Source organism: Canis lupus, chromosome 20 (genome assembly GCF_003254725.2).
Source record: "Canis lupus dingo isolate Sandy chromosome 20, ASM325472v2, whole genome shotgun sequence".
Taxonomy (NCBI): Eukaryota; Metazoa; Chordata; class Mammalia; order Carnivora; family Canidae; genus Canis; species Canis lupus.
In genome coordinates, this window is record NC_064262.1 from 13,829,990 (window position 1) to 13,851,394 (window position 21,405).

General features: G+C 40.9%; 1 protein-coding gene and 1 long non-coding RNA gene across 4 annotated transcripts in view; both read right to left on the reverse strand.

The window, feature by feature from the left end:
* The window catches only part of LRRN1 (leucine rich repeat neuronal 1), a 37,385-nt gene extending 32,590 nt beyond the window's left edge, over positions 1-4,795 (reverse strand). The window contains exon 1 of one of the 2 annotated variants that reach the window (XM_025451248.3): positions 4,315-4,795. The gene's annotated coding sequence lies outside the window, so the exon portion shown is untranslated. Of the gene's footprint in view, positions 1-4,204; positions 4,276-4,314 lie in introns of those variants that run through there. The other variant, XM_049098305.1, reaches the window with a different exon arrangement.
* Positions 4,796-10,042: 5,247 nt separating this feature from the next.
* Positions 10,043-21,405, reverse strand: part of LOC112662716 (uncharacterized) — a 95,277-nt gene continuing 83,914 nt past the window's right edge. The window contains exons 3-6 of one of the 2 annotated variants that reach the window (XR_007404348.1): positions 20,435-20,495; positions 19,916-20,048; positions 18,632-18,797; positions 10,043-10,195 (exon numbers count right to left, since the gene is read on the reverse strand). This is a non-coding gene — a long non-coding RNA (uncharacterized LOC112662716). The remainder of the gene's footprint in view (positions 10,196-18,631; positions 18,798-19,915; positions 20,049-20,434; positions 20,496-21,405) is intronic. The other variant, XR_007404349.1, reaches the window with a different exon arrangement.

The window sequence follows — 21,405 nt, forward strand, 5'->3', positions numbered from 1 at the left end:
TCCAGTAAGTATAATGGTTCCATCTGAGTTACGTGTTTGTTGGTTATGGTACTGGAAGCACAGCTTTCACAAACCCTGTAGCAGTTTCACTGAGTAAGTTATCCTTCTAAACTCTATTCTCTCAACACGGTCATGTTACAAATGAGAACACTGAGGACTGGCAGGGTCATGAAATGTCTAAGAAAACCCAGCTAGGACTAGATGGTAGCTTGCTTACCAACCAAATAATGAATAAAATTGCTAATAACATCCTACCTTTGCTAGACCTTTTAAAAACATCCAAAAAGTAAAAAATAATAGGTAATCCAAATATTTCTCTTTAAAAAAGTTTAACATCAAATAGTATATATTTTAATTATTGAATAATATGCCTAACAGTTCTATATGTGCCATAAGTCTGAAAACATATACTATATTATTTTCTAATGTATTGTAAATGCAATGTCAACTATGTATTATGCATGCATTTGTCTATGTTTTAAGACTGGGAGGCTATCCCCTGTAATATATCTGTAAAGTAGGCAGACGGTAATATGCTAAAACAAAAAATTTAAAAAACAAACTTCAGTTAAGAAGATTTGAAGAGCGAATGGTTCCCTTGGATAGTAACTACTGAATTTTACAGATAGGGTTCAGCTTTTGTCTACATTCTATACTTTAAACCCAAAACAAGAGAGGATACATGTTTTCCTGACTTCATCTGTATAATTATATATTCACCCTGAATAAAATATTAATCAAAGCTCTATTCATGAGTCAAAGAAACTTCCATTGTTCCCAGAAACCAAAATATGATTCTAAAATGGAATTTGCTTTATCTCCAGATTGGCTTAACCCCAAATAGATATTCAGCATAATAATTTTGAAAAATTAAATATAATATTTAAGCAACCTTACATTAGTGTTCAAGTGAATCATTCAAAGAACTATTATTTTGTAGCTTAAAATAAATTTTAAGAAAGCATTATGAAAGTCTAGTAAAAAGTGACATGCAGATCCTATAATTTACTATATTTTATTTGTGGGGTATGGCTTATTTATGGTGGCATAAAAAGCCCACCATTCTGTTTATTTATAGTCATACTCAACTGGCTTGGAAAATAGCAATATAACTCTGTAGAGGCAGATTTTCTTTAGTACCTACCAGTTTGTTCCCTTGAGTGCCACTGCTTTAGGATATGTGGTAATTGCTCTAGCAGTTCAGGTCAAGAAGCTAGCTTTAGCAGGGACTAACCAGAGAGAGAGATCAATGGTTGAGTTTTCCTTGCTTTTTTTGAATTCCAGACACTCTCAATAGCTAGGTGTAGTATTGTTCAGGGTCAGAGTCTGCAGTTAGATCTGGTCTAAGATTTTATTTAGCACAGTGATTTTTTTTTTAAACAATAAGTATTTTATTACTTTCATTTACCAAGGAATGAGCTCTAATCATCCCTTTTATTAGAATTGCAGAATAAAGATTTCACACAGGCAGGATTATAACTAAAATAGGTTCTCACAAATGTAAGGCTGTGGTCATTTTAAAGTTACGTGGTTTGTTTCAAAAATATCTAGATACTTTACAGTAAAATGGCTTATAGCCTAGTTTAGAAAAGTCAACTATTTTATAGTTAACCCTCAAGTCCATAATGAGGACAGAATCTTGGGCTTAAGTCACATAAGTGTTTATTATGATTTGTTACTTTCTGACCTCTTGATAGCTTTAAGACACAAAATGTAATCTTAGCTATAACATTTTCTTATTTAAACTGGACTCAATTCATGTTTCCCCTCCTGGGAAAATTCTGCCTTATGTGTAAAAGTCACTGAACCAGCAAAAATAACTTAAAGGAAACACGTAAAATAGCAGACTAACATCTGTTGTGCACCCCTCCCCTGCAAACACCAAGCCCTCAAAACAATGTTGTCTTGGCAGGGTGGGGGTGGGGGGGGGCGTATTTTAATGTCCCTTTCAGTGAATATATAGAATACAGGGGCAAGCACTGTTTAGTGAATAGGTTCTTTTTCCCTTCAACAGTGTTTCTGACTGACAAAAGAGGGCAAGGGGACTGGCTTGTCAGTAGGTATAATCCCAGGGCTCACGTGCAGCCCACACTGCCAGCCCTTTGTTCAGTGGTCACACTGCTCCAGAAGGTGAGCAATGCGGTGGTCTATTAGCTAATATTAGACAAGGCAGAAATTTCCCTAGTTTGCCGTCCAGTGCATGACTACCTCTCACTCATTGTGAAAACCTCTCAGGTTGACTAGGAACATGATGGTTTCATCACCTTCAGGTCTACGAGTTTGATGCCTTAACAAGCAAAATAATTTTGATTGAACAGCAAACATTCTTCATGTCAGCCAACTACAATTATCTTTTCCTATTTGTCCATCTGAAGATGGAGAGCAAATGTGAGCAGGAGGTAAAATTACTAAAATAAAAAGAAAAGAAACTCTAAAAGTTGGAAGGTCAATTCAGTAATCACCTCAAACCACCAGAAATGGACTAAAGTCACTGCCTGCTTCACATAAACATTTTCCTCACTATCCAGCTCAGAACATCCAGCTTGAATGTTGCACAAAAATACTCCGCCAGGTAAAGAGCAAGTAGTACTTTGAGCTTTCAACACAATAGTACTCAGAGAATTTGGCTCTTGAATAAAGGTGTCAGCAAGCCATGGAATTCCTAAACAGAAAAACTCACACTGCGCCTTTATTCCATTTTCTTAAGGTCTATTGTTAACTAAAGACTCCTTGTCTTTTCAAATTCCTTCGTGTGAAAGGATGAGGCCAGACATCTGCCAGGATTCGCTCACATTTGCATGCAAATCAGAGACTTCGGGACACACATGGCCAAGGAGCCAACAACACCACTTTTACTCTAGACTTAACACTGATCAAAGTGTCTTCCTGAACTTTCAACGTCTCTAGTCCTAGCTCTTCATAATGAAGTAATGAGCATATCTGAGTAATATTATTTAGACTGTGGCGGCAAAGCGTACTGCAAACAGAACAACATATTGTCTTTCAGAAAATCCTACCAGCGAAAGCCCAAGTCAGCAATACCTGTTTCCCTCACTGAATCTCCCTTTTCATTATGCAGATCTGGAAATGAAAATGCTAATGGTGACATACAATTTAGGAAAGGATCCATTTTCTTGGACTCTTGGCCTTTGCCCGTGTAGTTCAAATGCCTCAAAACTAGTCATACCCGGTCGTTCACTCATTCATTCACTCACTCATTCATTCATTCAGTACCGCCAGGCACTGTACTTAGCCCTGTGGCTACAGCGGTGAACCCATCAGGCAAGATCCCTTTCTCCCGGAACAGGGACCACCGCCGCGTCTCCCACTCCGCGTATCCACCTCGACTCCCTCGCAAGGGTCCCGGGACGGGTTTTCCACCAGTCCTGAGTGCCGGGTCCGCTCCCGTGGCCGGATCTCTCTACACCACCCCGGCCTCCCAAGGCAGGGACTGGTACCGCGGGAGGCGGTGGCGGCAGGGCCCTGGGAACCGCCGCGTCGGGGGCTGCCCACACCCCTCTCCACGCTGCACAAAGGACACTCGCTGGCAAACTTTCCTTGCTCCGACCCCGACCGAGCGGGGTGGGTTCCACCCAGCACCGGGTGGGTTCCTGGAGCGGATGGAGGCTTTCCTGACATCTGAGCATCCCTTGGCAGCCCCCTGAGGCTGCTACTCCTGGACTCAAAACGTGTAGGGTGAGAGGTCTTTCCCCCATTTACACTGCCCGACAATTGAGTAGGTTCTCCCGAATGCTCTGACTTCATCCCACCCAATGCTCTGTGAATTTCGTCCCTTGCCCCTTTCTTGATCAGCCAGGCCACAGCCAAGCCCTCCTTCCTCTTAGCTCTTCCCACTCCCGGCCACCTTCCTCTCCCGTCTCCAGGTTCTCTCTCCAACTCCCCGGACCCCCTGGACGCGGTTCCCATCCCGGCAGCCCTCCTTCCTCTGGATGCCCGGGCGCCACCCTCCCCCGCCTTGGTGCCTGAAATTCCGCGGGCTCGCCTCCTGTCACTGGCCTTTGCCCATTTCTGTGTGGCCTTCAGTGCCAACTGTATCGCTGTACCCCACCACTGAGGGGCTTTGGGGGAGGGGGCTGGTGAGAGGGGAGGCAGAGGGTCACTAGAGTCCCGCTTCCCAGACTTGGCCGTTTCCCTGAGCTCCAGGAGCCGCGCCCCCTCGTCCCCCGCAGGCCCGCGATCTTACCCCGCGGTCCCCCAGACCCTCTCCGGCCCGCCACGCCGCCAAGTTTGCCTCGACTTCCCCAGCTGCCGCCCGAGCCTCCCGCCACCGCCCGGCTAGGCGAGCGCACTTACCCCGAGGCCCGGCTGGGGGGGTGTGGGGTGCGCACGGACCCGCGGCGGCAGCAGCAGCAGGAGGAGGAGGAGGAGGAGGAGGACAGCGGGCTGAGCGGCGCCTCCCTCCCAGCCCGCAGCGCGCGCTGCCTCCTCGGGGGGCCCCCAGCAGAGCACCCAGACTGGAGGCGAGGCAGCGACAGGAGCAACAGCTGCTGCGCGGGCCTGGGCTCAACCCGACTCTCGGGGGTTGGGGCAGAGGCGGGCAGGGCTGGGAAGGAGGGTAGAAGTAGGGTGCAGAGGGCGAGGCAGGGGGCGACCAGGTCCCGAGGAAGGCGCCCGGGGCAACTAGGGATGCCACCGCGCGGATTCCGCTGCCCGGGCCACTGCCACCGGCCCCTCTCCCCAGCCGGAGCCGGAGGGCGCTGCGGGCGCGGGCGCACGGGCCTCGCCTAGCTCGGCGGCTCGCTGCCGGCGCCCTCGGTGCGCCCCGCTTTGTGCTCCCCGCAGCCGGCGTGCACCTGGTGTAAGCAAAAGCGGTCAGCTGATGGGCTGCGCGCCGATTGGCTGCACCGCGGTCTCCTCCCCTCCCGCCAGACCCCCCCCGGCCTCCCCCTCCCGGCCTCCCGCCCCCGGCTCAGCCCCGTGCTGGGCACCATCTGTAGCCCGCCCAACAAAGGCGCGGCGCCGCGGGGCTCGGGTGGCCCGGGGAGCCCGGGGAGCCCGGCCGCCCTGGGCCGCCGCCGCCGCCGCTGCAGGGAGCAGTGGGCCGCCGCTTTTTGTCTGGGGGACGGCAGGCTGCGGCTGGGTTAGGGAGGCAAAGCGTACTGCCGTTTCTTAGCAAAAGACATACTACCCCCCCACCCAAAAAAAGAAAGAAAGAAAAAAAAAAGCCCTTGATAGGAGGCCAGGCTAGGTACAATGGAGCCCAATCTCTGCGCAACATAGAACTTGGGCTCAGAGGCTGATAATCAGACAAAATCCAACCAGAGGCAGAGCCAAGTTTCAGTATGAAATCTGACCTTCGCCTTGTAATGCATGGCGATTACTTGGAAGGCAGCTGTGCTCACCACCATACCACCAACGCCGCACTCATGGTGATTACCTGGGTTGTGTGTTTGCATTCCTAGGTGGCTATGGAACTGGCTGGTGCCCTTGTGCCCTTGTCCTGGGAAGTAGTATTTGCCCACTCTTAAATGAATGGTGAAGCCACTCCTCATTTAGGGAGGCTTCAGGAAGACAATTCGGAAACTTCTTAATTACAGCTTTCTGATTTGTTTGGTGTCCAAGTGTGTTCAGATAGCCCGAAGATTAGGGATGTAATCTATTGAAAGTGGGGTTGAGAGCAAAAGGTGGAAGTGGGTTTTTGGACACTGCACCTGAACCTAAATCTCAACTTCTAGTGACCAGCTTAGAACCAGGCTGGTGAGAAGCCTTTGGTACTTGTCACTGGGGAATCTGCTAGACAATTATTAACCCCTTACTACAGAGCAACTTCAGGCCACAATGTGGTGACATTTCCTCATGATGTCCAAGCTTGGAACTTTTGGAGAATTTGGAAGGATACATTATTACAGAATCATCTTTTGAATTCCTTAAAGACATAGTGTAAATTTAATAAGAATAATCTATCCTGGTCTCTTTAGCATTTCTTGATGTCCTTCATAGATGTCTGATAAATACTGATGCTAATAATGTCCATCTCCTTTATGCTATCTTGAAACTATCATGGAGATACCAGTGGGTCACAGTGCACCTTAGAAAGCTCTAGGGAAAGGAGACATTAGGATTTAGGGTAGAAGGTAGGTGAAGAATAGAATAGCTATGTAAAAAGGCCCAATGCAACTAGGGTAAGAGGGTAGTGCCTATAAATTAATAAGATTTAAGAACATTCTAAGCAAGTGGAGTTGAGCCTTTCCCAAGATTCATGCTTTTGTCTCTTCTCCCCTATCTCATACTGATTATACGCAAATTAGAATTTGTCTGAAAGAAGGCAGGCCTCTGGTAAAAATATAGAACTTGAATGATCTGGGAAAGATAGAACACAGGTTTCTTGGGGAGTCCCCTTTAGGTTTTCCAGCCTGTCTTTCTGGGAATGGAGGGGAATTGATGCTGTATCCTGCATAGTGTTATAGTGGGGCTTTACAGAGCTATGTCCTAGGCGACAGTTGAAGCAATTAATGGTGGTGGGGAATTCTCTTCTTAGGAGGCAAGATTGATAATGGCCTCCAGGTTTTGGAAGAGATTTCATGAGAATGGTATAAAGTCCAGCCAAGAAGAAACTAAATCAGGCACCAGTGTATGAGGCCAACACTGCTTTAAATCCCAGTACTGCAGCTTATGAGATGTGTCCCTCTGGTGGAGCCTTAGTTTCCTTGGCTGTAAAGTGGGGGTAATAACTACCAATCCCAAAGGTTTGTGCTGATGGAAGGAGTGAGCACATAAAATGCTTATAGCAGTTCTTGGTATATAGTAAGCAATCAATAAATGTAAGCAGTAGGCATTATTAGCCAGGTAATGAAGACTAAAGCCAAATATCGGATTAGACAGTTGGAATAATCAATTCATAAAACTGATACGGGTGACAGGATTTCTTAAAGGCATTAGCACCCGCCAATGAGAGAAATAGACTTTTCTCTCAACTATTCATTTCTTTTAAAATCAGCATATCATTTATTTAAACTTATTTCCCTCTTCCCCAAGGCAAGAGTAAGAATGGAAGTTCTGCCTAATTCTACTTGACCAGTGCATTTATTTGGCTCCAGACAGAAGTATTATCATTGGGAGGAAATGCATCTGTCAGAGATGGGGAGTGGGCTTGGACAGGGCAATGGGGATTGTTTTGTGTTAGAAAAATTGCTGTGAGACAGAAAAGGATAAAATAGGCATCACAATTACAGAGGAATCTGAAATTTGGTCTAGTGGTTGGAAATTTAATAAATTACCTGAACGGCTAACTGGTCAGATTTTAGAAACTGCCATTCAGTGACTCTATAAAAGGATTTCAGGATATAGTTTAAAAGCCCCTTGTTATTAGGATGAATGAAGAGGAAACACCCAGTCAATGGACCAGGACAACTAAACCAAACTCACTTGTTTGTTTTTTAGAAGTCCATCTGAATTGCTCCTAGAGTGTTCTCCCAGTCCTGGGGTCCTAAATTTATTAGTGGAAAAGGACTTTATCTCAATACTTTTTATTTTGGGCATCGTAGAAGACCTTGGAGGCTTTGGAGGACAATGGAAATAGACAGAAGGGCCTAAGGGTGGGTTCCCAAGAGAGCCAGATCTTACTACTGATGTAAGGAGGTGTTCTTGCCTCTGGAGCTGGCCATGTTGAGACATTACAAATCCCTCAGGGCTCCCCCAACATCCCCTTGAGATTCTTTAGCTTTGGTTTGAAGAAACATTATAATTGGTATTAGCCTAATTGTACTGATCTCTGTGGTAAATGAAGGGGAGAAAAAGAAAGATAAAACTTTAGATGGTGATCATACTAGAATAATCTTTAAAGGAACATTTGTATTTTGAGAATAAAATTATAATATACCATTTAAAACTACAATTTTTAAAAGTTGAAAGTATGTCTTTCTCCAATTGAAATATTAATAGAGTGCTGGTAGTCAGTGTTCTTCCTAGCCTAAGAATTAATATTACGGTTTTAAAACAAACACCACCAAGCTTTTAGAGGATAACGACTTCACAGCTCATAATTACGTGACTATTGTGAGTATTGTTAAATTTCATGTGCTGTTGTTTTTCTAAAAATTTTTTTGAATTAGAGTGAGAGAGAAGAGAAAGTAGGCAGAGGGGCAGAGAGAGAGAGAGAGAGAGAGAGAGAATCCTAAGCAGAGCCTACCTCAGCTTGATCCCAGGACCCTGAGATCAGGACCTGAGCTGAAATCAAGAATTAGATGCTTGACCGGCTGAGTCACCCAGGTGCCCCTGTTTCTCCAAAAATTTTTGATAATTGAGTAGGTTTACTACATTTACTACTAAATTACTATGTAATTTCTTTTTTTAATAGTTCTTTTTTAAAATTATTTATTTATTTATTCATGAGAAACACACAGAGAGAGAGAGAGGCAGAGACACCACCAGAGGGAGAAGCAGGCTCCATGCAGGGAGCCTGACATGGGACTCAATCCTGGGTATCCAGGATCACACCCTGGGCTGAAGGTGGCACTAAACCACTGGACCACCAGGGCTGCCCCATATATGTAATTTCTATTCCAGTTTTGTTCTGCATACCAAGTCATTCCACACAAAATCATTCCAAAACAACAAAAAATTGAGGTTTCTGTAATTTAAATTATTTTAAGTCTAATAATTTGGCATGGAATTAAGGTGACCAACAATCTTAATTTGCCTGGGACTGTCCAGGACTTAGTCCTAAAAGTCTCATATCTCAGGAAACACCTCAGTCCAGGTGGACCAAGATGGCTTTTTGTCCTAAACAGAACTCACATTAGTAAGTATATGGTTCTATTATAATTTTGGTTGAATTATAACCTTGCAGATACAACAAATGGGATGTCTGATGGGATCAAGAATCCGGTTTTCACTTGCAGAACTTAATTGCTGTAGAGCCCTTGACAACGATCTAATTCAACCTCCTCATTTCATAAGGAAATGAAGCCCTACAGGAACTCAGCCAGTCTGTTTGTTGACAAAGCCTACACTAAGAAGCTAGACTATATACTATTTGAAGGCAAAGACCAGATGGCTAACTCCTAGCCCAACATTCAGCATGTATTAAGTTCTCATTAAACATTTTTGAATCACTGGGATCCCTGGGTGGTGCAGCGGTTTGGCGCCTGCTTTTGGCCCAGGGCGCGATCCTAGAGACTCGGGATCGAATCCCACGTCGGGCTCCTGGTGCTTGGAGCCTGCTTCTCCCTCTGCCTGTGTGTGTGGTGTCTCTGCCTCTCTCTCTCTCTCTCTCTGTGTGACTATCATAAATAAATAAAAAATTAAAAAAAACATTTTTGAATCACTGAATTGAATAAATTAAATAAATGAATGTCCTTATGTAATTGGAGCATATTATATCACAAGCATTTTCTTCATATCATTAAGAAAAGTCTTTGAAACTATAATGCTTAATGACTATATAATTCCACAATCTTCTCCTGGTGAGAAATAGGGCTTTATCAATTATTTGCTATAACATATAACATATTACAATAAACATCTGTGTTAGAAATGCCCATTTTGATTCTTTTACTATCGGTACATAAACAATAGTTTAGATTAACAATTAGCATTCAATTTTTTTTCACTTTTGGTACATTTACCCTTAGACAGTCAGATCTTCCTAAAAATTAAAGGACCACTTAGGTTTTTTTTCTTTTATACTGTAAAGATTTTAGTTGATAAGAGAATTTTAGAATCAAGTTTCTTTGTTTTCAGTTATTTGTTCTCCATTTTGATTTCTCTTTTCTCATATAATAGTTGCTAACGTAATTAAGTAGTTTGTGCCGGTATTATACTTAGTAACGATTCCTATATTGAGGTAGGCGGTAGAGTACAAAGGTTATGATTTGTGCTTCTGAGGCTTCTACACCAGCTTGACACAGCTGTGTGAGTTTGAACAAGTTAAGCTCTAAGTTTCTAACAGTACGTATCTCACGGGGTTTGTGAGAATTAAAGAGATGTGTATGTGCCTAGAATATAGCAAGCATTCACCAAATATGAACAAATTAGTTAATAGAATGCCAGCTGCTGAAACAAATCAAGCAAAGAACCCTGGTGGTTTAAATAAGGCAAGTTTATTTTGTACTTATGTAAGGGAATGTGTTCCTGGTTGGGTGGTCTCCTCATGGTCATTCAGGGCCTAGGCTGCTTCCATTTGTTGCTTCTTCCTCTTCTATTTCCATAGACTTCTTTCCTCTTTTCCTAGAGGCTGGGGAAACAGAGAAAGAAGAAAGGACCATGGGCAAATTTTATGGACTAGGAAATGACTTACATCACCTCCACCCACATTCTGTAAACAAGAATTCAGAGAAAAGTCTGCATCTAACAGTATGAATGTAGACCAAGGGTGTGCCTAAAAGGGAGATGAAGAAATCTTGCAACATATAATGATCTATATTAAAAACAGAGTTATGCATGTTAGTGATATAGCAATCTCTCCCCTTGTAGGCTCTCTCACCTAGTCCAAATCACAAGTCTGACACGGTAGGAGGGAAGAAATGACTGGATCAGAGTCATACAGCAAAGAATAGGTTATCATTATAGCAAATAAAATATACTTGAAACAACTACTAGGCAGGGCTTTCCAATTATCAGTTCCTTTTAAAACTGTTCTTGGAGATGCCTGGGTGGCTCAGTGGCTAAGCGTTTGCCTTTGGCTCGGGGCATGATCCTGGGCCTGGGGATCGAGGGCCACACCAGGCTCTTTGTGAGGAGCCTGCTTCTCCCTCTGCCTATGTCTCTGCCTCTCACTGTGTCTCTCATGAATAAATAAATAAAATCTTAAAAAAAATAAAAATAAATAAAACTGTTCTTGGGTGATTGCCAACTTGAATACCATCACACATTACCTTTCTGAAGTTCCTGGAGACCTCAAGCCAGGAGAGAAAGCCTTCAGCTGCCCCATCAGCAGCTTATCCTCCTTTTTCTCTCAGTAACACCCTTTTTCTTTCAGTAATCATAAAACTTTAAGGTAGTTCAGAATCATTCCTCATAAGAAAATGCTTAGAGACTACTGCACTGGAATTCAGTGCGCCTATTATCATAAATTTAATATCCACATTTACTTTTGGTCCTAGGGGCCTAGCAGGCTATAAAAGAGAGATTGGCAGGTCGAGTAAGTATAACCGGTTTATATACATCTGCAGAAACACTGAAACTCACAGAATTTTCCCTACACCTTCCTCTGACAAGTTTTTTTGCATTTCATTTTATTTTTATAATAGAGGCGCTCACACTTTTTATCTTTGAGCATGTTAACAGTCTCTTCTGAGGGAAGCATTGCCCAAATTCCATTTTCATGGATAACTAAGTATCCATTTACCAGACTAATCATCGGTTGGAATCCTTATTCTCTTAAATTTGATTCACACTGTGCTCTTGACTCTGTATCTCTGCCCAAAATGGCATTGAATGCATGCTGTCTTTTTGGAAAAGGGACTTAATTTTTGAGTTTTGTGACTTTGAGAGAAAGAAAGCTGCAGAAAGATATGTGATATATAAATGGTGACTTATGCTAGTCATGGGAAGCAAGTCCATATTGCAGTTCAGTTTAGCAAATACCATCGGAGTTGACTGAAAAAACCTTAGAGAGAATCTGGATCAATCCTTTCATTTTACAGATGAACAAATCCAAGTCTCAAAAACACTAATACTTCTATTTACTTGAAAGCATCAGGGAAATTTGGGTAGATTTAAACCCTGACCCAAAATCATAGGGCTGGTTAATAGGGATACCAAGCCTAAAATCTAGTTCTCTTGATTTTCAGATCAGAAATCTTTCTCTAATATTAGTGTATTAGTCTAGTATATTAGTCTAACAAACTAGTCTGCTAGATTGTTAAAATAAATTTGTATTTGTTCTAGTTACAATAATAATATGAAAAATAAATATAAGCATATTCTGAATATCTGAATGACTTTTTTATAATTGAATCAGAGAAATGCTATCTACTGCCAGTTACCTACATTTGTGTTTATGATCATGTTGATGCCAAGCAGTGCCACTTAAAGTATTTGGAGCTAATGAGAAAAAAACAGAGTGGTTTTGATGTATAAATGATGTCTTCTCACCAGTGAAGGCCAGATGATGTCTCAGCACATTTTAAGAAAGAAGGATCCACAGAAATTTCATATGAAAAAAAGGATTAGAAAACAAAGTGACTCCATAATATGGAGTAGTTTAAGCATGCAAAAAGAAAAAGAGAGAGAGAGAGAGATTGATATTGGGCATCAGTACCATATTTACACTTCAAGAGACGATGTAATTTTAGAAAAAAAGGAAGAAAAAAGGTCAACTATTACATAAAATTAACAGTTGAATTTGGGTCTCATTAGTTTGGTATTTTTTTCATAAGTAGTTTTATATAAGTGTAATTGCTGGTATGAGTTGAACTGTATCTCCCACAAATTCATATATTGAAGTCCTAACCCCAATAACTCAGAATGTGACTTTATTTGGAAATAGGGTCATTGCAGATACAACTGTTGAGTTGTGCTCAACTGTTGAAGGGGGTGGGCCGAGATCTAATATGACTGGTGTTGTTATCAAAAGAGGGAATTTGGACACAGACACACACATAGGGAGAACACCATATGAAAACAAAGGCAGAGATCAGGGTAATGCTCTACAAACCAGGGAACAAACAAAGATTGTTGGCAAACTGCCAGAAGCTAGCAGAGAGGCATTGAACAGATTCTTCCTTGTAGCCCTCACAAGGAACCAAACCTGCTGACACCTTGATCTCCAACTTAGTTTTCAAAACAATGAGAAAATAAATTTCTGTTGTTTTAAGCTTCTCAGTTTATAGTTCTTTATTACAGCTGCTCTAGTAAACTTTTACAATTGCCATAAAATAAACTACACATATCTAAAAATATACAATTCTGACTGTATAAGCCTGTGAAACCATCATCACAATCAAGATAATGAACATATCCATCATCCTCAAAGGGTTCTTTGTGCCTTTTATACTTAATTCCTTCCTACTCATGCTCTTTTCTTTGCTGCCCATCCCTTTACTCAGTAAACTCATCTGCTTTCTGTCATTATACATTAATATGTATTTTCTAGAATTTCTTTCACTCAGCATGATTATTTTGAGATTCATTCATGTTGTTGTATTAATTGTTTTTTATTGCTAAATAGAACTCCATTGCATAGATATGTCACCATGTGTTTATTAATTCACCATTGATGGGCATTCGAGTTGTTCCAGATTTTGCCTGTTACATATGAAGCTGCTTTGGGTATTTGTTTTCAAGTCTTCAGCTCGATATATGAATGCTTTCATTTCTCTTGGGTCAATACCCAAGCATGAAATGACTGGATCATATGAGAGGTATATGTTTTACTTCTTAAGAAACTGCCAAACTGTTTTCCAAGGTGGCAGCACCATTTTTCATTCCTACCCTCAGTTTATGAGTGTACCAGTTGGTTTGCACATTAAAATCACTTGAAGTTTAATGCCTTTAGGTAGGTAAGAACTTTTAGATGATTCAGTCACACCATGCCTATTGCCTTATACCTAGCTTGATTGTTACCAACCTGTATGGTTTTGAATTTGCAACCTCTGATTTATTTATTTTTTATTTTTTTAATTTATTTATTTATGATAGTCACACACAGAGAGAGAGAGAGAGGCAGAGACACAGGCAGAGGGAGAAGCAGGCTCCATGCACCGGAAGCCCGACGTAGGATTCGATCCCGGGTCTCCAGGATCGCGCCCTGGGCCAAAGGCAGGTGCTAAACCGCTGCGCCACCCAGGGATCCCTGCAACCTCTGATTTATAAATTGATTTAGAATTGGTTATTCAAATATGTTATTCACATGTTACATGTGTACAAATCTCTACAAAGTCCTGAACCAAAGTCAGAAGATAAGAGTGTGCCATTGACCAGTCAAGTACCTCTCAGTGTGCCATAGCTTCCTCTTAGCTTTAATGTGCTCCCTGAAAAGTCAGAGTAAAGACATTTGTCCAGCTTTCCTCCTCATAGAGTTGTTTTTGGGATCAAATCAACTGTTCAAAGAAAGCTCTTTGCAAACTACAGGATATATAGACTATTTTTTCATAATACCATGATAGTGGAAGTTTCTCTGAGAGGTGGGTTTCTAGAATAAGGTTCCCACAGATTGTGATACTTTCGTGATGTGGGTGGTGTCTAATGTAGAGTGCACTGACCAACTGTACCTGCTGCCTTCTCCCTCATTTCTGGGCAGAAAACAGATATCTGTAGACCTTGTGACAATGGCTAAGTATCTTACAGGACAGTTTCTCTTGAAGACTCTAAGGAGTCTGGGATTGAAAGTTAGGAAACAATAATAATAAATGCAGCAGCTAATTCTTATTAAGTATGCATTATTTGCTAGGCTGGTACAATATTTTTTTAATTGAGGTGTAGTTGACACACAGTGTGACATTAGTTTCAGGTATACAGCATAGTGATTCAACAACTCTATATATTATGCTATGCTCACCACAAATGTAGCTATATGGTGCAATTTTTTTGCATGAATTCCGTGTAATTCTTACAATACCATGAGATAGATAGGTATGATTATCACTCTTGTTTGTTTGGTTTTTTTTAGATAAGGTAAAATTAAGATCTTAACAAAGGTAGGTAACTTGCCCCAGATACTAGAGCTCTATAGTGTCCAATCCCAGCTATGCTATCATCATATAATCTGAAAGGCCTATGATTAAACATCATTTAATCATATTGACATACCTGTTGGGAAAACATTTTAAAAAATTAAAAAAAAAATAGGGCACCCCGGGTGGCTCAGCTGTTTAGCGCCTGCCTTTGGCCCAGGGCGTGATCCTGGAGTCGTGGGATCGAGTCCCACGTTGGGCTCCCTGCATGGATGGAGCCTGCTTCTCCTTCTGCCTGTGTCTCTGCCCCTCTCTCTCTCTCTGTGTGTGTCTCTTGTGATTAAATAAATAAAATCTTTTTTAAAAATTAAAAAAAAAAAAGACTGAAGTAGTGTCCCAGGAACTGTACTCAGATTTATTAGAGTAACAGTCACATTCACAAAGTAATAAGATTTGAAAGTCAATAGCAAGGGATTTGACAATTGTTAAAATGTAAAAAACAATGAAATTTCAATTTGTAATGCTGGAGATTTTGGACAGGTATGCGTGAAGGGCCAGCCATGGACCACCTAGTTGATTCTTAAGGACTGACCAATCATATGGGATGTAGTTTGCCAAGGACCAGGATTGGTCACTTCCTAGAACATCACTTGGTGAGCCTATAGAGAGAATTAGATTCTGAAAACCACACATTTTATTCCCCCCAGAATTCTTTAAATTAAATCATAAGGAAACACCACATCAAGGCATAAAAGCAAATTTGTCTGGGTTCTTGGTTACAACAACCAAATCTACTTTAGGTAGTTTAGGTAGGAAGAGATTTACTGAAAAGTATTAGTTAGTTTGGGTCTCTGGAAGAGCTGGAGAGCTGGGCATGGATGTTGTACATCCAAGAACAAAGCAGCTAGAGAACATGCCCTACCACCAGGCACCTATTCTAGTGGAGGCACCATTGTCATTGTTGTCCATCCCTTGATACTTGATGGTTTGGAATCTAGAAACTCTACACAGCCCTCCCTAAGATGCTGCCATAGTCCTTGCCAGATTTGAATCCCCAGCTTATGGCTGCCTTTTCGTGTAGCTCATTTGTACCTAAGTGTTGCTTGACTGAACCCAGGCCTTGTTTAGGACAGGAAGCCATCTTTAGAAAGGGGTTGGTTGGGTGCTGGGTAGGTCAGTTCTGATCTACTATCAGCAGTACCTGCCATCAGTGATCCTTTAAGAGGACCACAGCCCCTACTCAACCTCCACTTGCCACTATTCCTTGATGACGATGGGGCCTTGTTGGCTGGTCATTCACTAAATAGGCCCCCAAGGCTCTGCAGACCAAAGTTAGAAAACCCCTAAACTAGATTTTTCTAAGATTCTCTCTAGTGCTAAAATGCTTTGATTCTATGCATTTCTAAGATTAAATTAAGGTAGAGGTGTTTAAAGAAGTTTTTTTCCTGTAGGGGTTGGCTAATTCCAATATATTCTCTGTAATTATCAGTGGTTAAGAATATTATACCTAGGGACTATGGCTTCATGTACATTTGCATTTTAGTGCAAATCCTAATTCCTCAATTAGATATATTAGTACAAGAACATCCAATTCACACAAGAGGAAAGGAAATGGTAAGAGAAAAATAGGGAACATTTGACAAAGATGTATAGGATTTCCTTTACAAGGGTATATTTATTTTGATACTTTCAAGGGAAGGGTTTTTAAGTTGCAAGTACTTGCAGATATAGTTATAGGGAAACTGCTTATAGTGTTTTGGCAGAAGTTCAGATTTACAAAATCCAAGCACAAAAGTCCAATAATCGGAAGAAAGAGCAAGCAAACTTAAGCTACCTTAAGTTATACACTTATCTATTTACATAGTCTTTTGCAATCTAACATCTCTCAGTGACCAGAAAATAACATTCTTGTTATCACCAAGGCACTCCAAAGACATCAGAAATCAGTGAGATACCATATTATTAAACAGAGTGTGTCCGTCAACTGTATGATAACTTGGTTATGTACTATGTTATTGAGCCTAAGAGCTTGGGCTCTGGATTCAGCCCTTTAGAAGCTTTTAGTTAACTTACTTAGAAGATGGGAATAATGATAATAACTACATCATGTTGTAAGTATAAAATTGGGATAATGTATGCTAAATTACTGGCATATTCCCTGGAATATAAGAAATGTTGTCTAGTACAGTCAGCAGGACACCTACACTGGCCTTTGGTCCTTTGCAAACTCAACTGATATTGGCAGCCAAGCAGTAATTAGGGGAGGCTGCTGCCCAGGAGAGAAAAAGTGGCTCCACCAGTTGATTCTCCAGAGGAAAGAGATGTGATATTCATAAATGTGCAATCAATCCACCATCCTCCCACTATCACTGAGATGCAGAGATAGATCATCTGTGTTCCCCTGGGTCTTCTTTAACTCTTGAAGATTGCCCTTGCAATTCCTTAGGGACTGATTTCATCTGTATTTGATTTAGTGAACATCTATATGCATTGACTACATACATGCAAAGTGCTGTGGCCTATGAACTGGGAGACTAGACAAACATGGATGCTGATTTAGCAAATATTTGTCAGGTTTCTACTATATTCTAGGGACCATTTTTGGCTCTAAGCATCAGCTAGGTCCTAGAGGTTCTGATGTGGGCTGTGGTGGTGACAAGGGGGAATGATGTTAAATAAGCAGATATTAGGATTGACCGTGTCCCTACACATATGGGAAACCACAGGTAAAGTAAACAATCATCTTAGTTTGCCTGGGACTGAGAGGTTGTCTGGTGTACATAATTTTCTGTTTTAAAGAACTGAGTTCTTTCTCAGGATGTGTTATTGTAGTGCTAAAACCAGAAAGGTCCTAGCTAAACTGGGATGAATTGGTCGTACTAACAGGTTTTATATCTCCTATTGGACAGTCTCTACCTCTGAGGAGTTTAATTCCCTTCATTCAAAATGAGAAACTGCCCTGGAATGCAGCTGTGATGTGCAAAGAGATCTGGAGTGGGACTTCAGAAAGCAGCCGACAACTTGGCCCTGGCTCTCACTATTTTGATGACCCTTGACAAATTAGCTCTCTGAACCATAGCTCATCCCTCTAAAGAAGCAAGGATACCTATCCTTGGGTGTTTGAACAGGTTAAATGAGATAATATGTGTACATGTGCCTGGCTCAGAAAAATTTAAATTTTTAAAAAATTTTTCAAATAAGAAAACATGCTACTGGCTTAAAAATAAGAAGTTGCATATGTACATGGTTTTCTACATCAGCTTTCCATCATTTGTGCTTCATATATTATCCTGGAAATGCCCTTTAAATGTTTCCATTGGGTGTGTTCCAAGTTACTAACAAAATTGTAAAAGTCCCTGAGTGCAAGCATGATCTTTTTATGTTTGGGGTATTTCCTAAAAGCCTCTAGAACATAGCATGGTCAATTCTTGGGAACACAAAGTGATGAGGCTGGTTTGTAATGCCCGGGGGGTAAAATAAGCAGCAAATATTGTGTTTATTTTCACCTACATTTTAAAGTGTAAATCCCCCACCATGAATGTTATTCCTATATAGAGAAAAGGAGCTAACTCAGATCAAATCTTTTTGAAGCCTCCCCCTTATCTAAATTATTGCATTTTAATCCCTTTACCTGCATGATTTCCTTGCAATGTGCAAATTTAATGGTAGGGAAAGGTGGCAAGAGAGGACAGATATATGCCTTGCCTTGCTAAGTAGACAGAAATCCCTCTGTGCCTGTGAGCCTGAGAAAACACAGTTTAAATGTCAGAGCTAACACCGTGGGTCCTAGAGTTTATAAGCAGCAACGAGCCAGCACATACAACCCACATTAGCCAAATGGAGATAAACTTCTTTGTAATTTCAGATTTTCTATTAACATAATAGGTTAGTGGGCCTGCTCCTTTAGGAAATCCTAAAGAGATTTCTTTAAAAGTACTATTTAGAAGAGAAAATGTCACCCATTATTAGCTAGCTTTGACTCTTCCTGTATTAATTTCTCATCTTTCTCCCTCCATGTCTTTCACATCAGGCAATTTCTGCCACTGATTTCTTACCAAATGTTCATTCAGCATCCTTGACATATATCCTTGTGCAGTGGCCGTAATGGTCTTCGCATTAGGTCTCTTCTGATAATTGAATCAGCCAGGCCAGTTGCTTTTGTGGCTAAAGGCACCACAGGTTCTGAGAGATGGCTCATCATCAGGTCATTGGGATCAACCCCTAAACCAGATTGGAGAGACCTACTCAAATTGTGTTATTAGAATCATTCCCTTCTGGTGCTTAAAGGATATTCCTGAGTTTGTGTCCATAGAGTATAAGAGGTCACTCCAAATGATTTATTTTCAGGGTAGGAGAAGGGCGGATAGGGTTCAGCAGAATGCTTATAATTGCTAAAAGAGCCAATGAGACTTCAGGATGTATTAAAAGAAGCATTGTGTTTAAAACAAGAGAGGCTAAGTTTTAGCAGAATATGAGCAGCAGTCTTCAAATTAAATTATTGATTTATTCAACTAACATGTGTGACACCTACTTTGTAAAAGGTACTGGGGTATGAATGATACAAATCTAAGAAGTAGCACACTAAGACAGATGTAAATCATATTAAGTGATAGTCCTGTGCTGTTTTTCTGGTTGAGCTCATGGGAGTGCTAGAATCTTTACGATAGTAATCACAAACTGAGATATCTAAACAAGGCTGGCTGATGAGTGAATAAAATAGCCCGGTGTCAACTGTGCCAAATTGGACAAAACATGCCCTGTTTAAAGTGGGCAGCTGCTATTCAATACTATTAGATTGTCAACTTGTGAGAATGTGGATTTGGTTTTGCCAAGAGAAACTGGAGATTCAGAATTGTGCATGAAATATTTCGTTTAAAACTATTGTCGAGGGATGCCTGGGTAGCTCAGTGGTTGAGTGTCTGCCTTTGGCTCGGTGTGATCCCAGAGTCTGGGGATCGAATCCAACATCCAGCTTCCTGCATGGAGCCTGCTTCTCCCTCTGCCTGTGTCTCTGCCTCTCTCTCTGTGTGTCTTTCATGATAAATAAATAAAATCTTAAAAAAAAAAAAAAACTATTGTCAAGATGGTAGCTAATTCAAGTATTTAAAAGCTCCATAGAATCTTACATGTCTTTGGGCAACATCCTGCTCATGGGCTTTCAGTTTGTAATTCTAACTCTCATCAGTAGGCTCTCATCACCTAGTCAAGGTGTATTTGCCAATATGTAGAGGGGCTCTTTAACTTGGGACTTCATATAAATAACCAGTTGGTATAGATTGCCAAGAGTCTGTAATAAGATGCTCTGTCCAGAGCATCAGATCCATTACAAAGGAACTTACCTTCTCTATGTCCTCATGAAAGAAATGCATGTGTTCAGTTACTGGGTGGTAGCTCCTGAGTAACTTCTGGAATTGTCTGGATGGAACCTCTATTCCTTATGGAACACCCAAGTTTCAACTCTTCCCCTGCTGCCTGTATCATGCCAAAAAGAAATGCCTCAACAAACCATGTACATGATGAACAAGCCCCATAATAAGAGAAGCAATGGGCCATTTTCATCTCAGTTATTAATTATGTAAAATACATTTGCAATACCAAATCTGATGATGATTACCATTTTATTTGTTTGGCTGGAATACAGAAAGTAGATCATATACACTTTAGTTGCCTTTTTTTTTTTTAAGTAAAATAAATGGAGTAATAGGTACCATTTTCAGTGAGGGGTGATCACTCATTAGTTGCAAAGATGTGAAGATTTGGCTGGTACATTTGTTCAGAGTTGTCTTTCTTGGAGTGGAAAAGCTAGAATTCAGGCAGAACCTGTCACTTACACAGAAGCTACTTTACCCATGACTCACCTGGATTAAGCTGTCTCACATTAGCATATGTAGAGCAGGATTAATATGACTTGGGACAGGGCTAAAGGAAGAAGGAACACATTTTATACTTGGTCATGAGATGAGTGATTGAAGCATTAGCAGCTGTTGAACTTATCGTCTTTATTTTCTTAATAAAAATTTGTGATTTTTACATTTTTAACATAATAAAGAGAAGAGTAAGTTATATTTTTACAATTATTTGTAGATGATGTGATAGACTTTTGATAAGTCTATCCATTTTCAACACTTATAATTTCTTCCAATGGAAAGTTGAAAATTTTGTGCCCTTTTTCATCTATGTTTATGCAAAATATGTTTTCCAAAATTCTTTTTTTATGTGTGTGCTTTTTCTAAGCACTAATCACTTCACAAAACAACCCATTATTCATCACAATAGTTTCATGAGGTAGATGTTGTTATTCTGCTTTACAGTGCAGGAGCTGAGGCTTAGAGTAGTTAGCAACTTGCTTAAAATCTTGCAGTTAATAACTTAAATAAATAAGATTTGAATCCAGTTCTGTTTTATTCTCATAGCAACTCCCTTGCCAGCTATGAAATATCCAAGTAGCCTGCTTAGGTCTCAGAAAAAAAATTCTCATTAGAGAGAGACTAAGGAAGGTAAGATAGGGAATATTCACACTGTAATAATTTTTTTTCTGTCATGCATAAAAAATGCAATGACTAAGAATCATATATATCAAATATACTTTGATATACTTAATCCTTGAGTGCCCCTTGCACCTTCACTGTGGACAAAACTGAAGACCAGCATGAGGCTGAAGGCAGTAGGAAAATCAAGTTTCAGGAGAGGTTCAAGTGTGTACTGAAAGGGTGAGTTCAGGTTCACAGGCAGACTAAGTATCAGGCCTGGGTTGAAACAGCATTGAGTGGCTGTGACAGTGATTTTTTGTGTGTGTGTTTTTTAAAATAGTATTTGATGACTTTCACTT